Consider the following 1135-nt stretch of genomic DNA (forward strand, 5'->3'; position numbering starts at 1 on the left):
AAAATGTAGGGGGAAAAAAGAGAGATGTGTTCCAATGAGACAAACTGTAGGGGGCACCCCCTTCCTCCCCCCCCCCCCCCCCCCCCCCCCCCCCCCACACCCCCCCCCCCCCCCCCCCCCCCCCCCCCGCCACGCGGGAGCTGAAGTTCCAATGAGAACCGTAGGGGGACATAACGAGGAGTCGTAGTGAATGAGACAACATGTAGGGACCGAAGTAGGATTCGCGTGTAGACAGGGTACATGTGAGTGTCATGTGTGCAATGTGAAACTCAGGTTCAGTCCCCCTACAGGTTGTCTCATTGGAACTACACCTCCGCTTTGGTCCCCCTACAGGTTATCTCATTGGAACTACAGCTCCTCTTCAGTCCCCCTACAGGTGGTCTCATTGGAACTACAGCTCCTCTTCAGTCCCCCTACAGGTTGTCTCATCGGAACTACAACTCCTCTTTGGTCCCCCTACAAGTTGTCTCATTGGAACTACAGCTCCGCTTTGGCCCCCCCTACAGGTTGTCTCATTGGAACTACAGCTCCGCTTTGGCCCCCCCTACAGGTTATATATTGGAACTACAACTCCTCTTTGGTCCCCCTACAGGTTGTCTCATTGTAACTACAAGTCTTCTTCAGTCCCCCTTAACCGTGGGAATATTTCTCAGATCTCTTGTGAAAACAAACCTAAACTCAAGTGTTTTGTGTTTGAAATGAGTTTACAAAAGTCCCGGGTTCACAAACACAGCGTAGTATATGAATAAAGTAGTAAATTAACATCTATAATGACATTTTTTAATATTGCTTTTTGAATAGGAGTGTTATTAAACCTCTTTTGTCCTCAGACGGTTAATAGAGCAAAGTGTTTAAGTCATGCCGGTTTTTGCCGTACACATACTGACATTCAGCCTATTAATCAAACCCTGGTATCAGGTTGGTGCTCGGTGTTGGCCGATACCAAAACCCCACGTACCAATATCAGGATTGATCCATTCGGATCGGTGCCTCCGTATTAAATATCAGAGATCTGCACTACGAGCAGAGAGGAACAGTTACAGTTTATGGTTTTATTTTCACGGCTGGAGTTCAGCTTTGTCAGGATCCTCTCACAGAAATACACACACACACACACACACACACACACACACAC

This window comes from Etheostoma spectabile, unplaced genomic scaffold (assembly GCF_008692095.1).
Source record: "Etheostoma spectabile isolate EspeVRDwgs_2016 unplaced genomic scaffold, UIUC_Espe_1.0 scaffold463, whole genome shotgun sequence".
Lineage (NCBI taxonomy): Eukaryota > Metazoa > Chordata > Actinopteri > Perciformes > Percidae > Etheostoma > Etheostoma spectabile.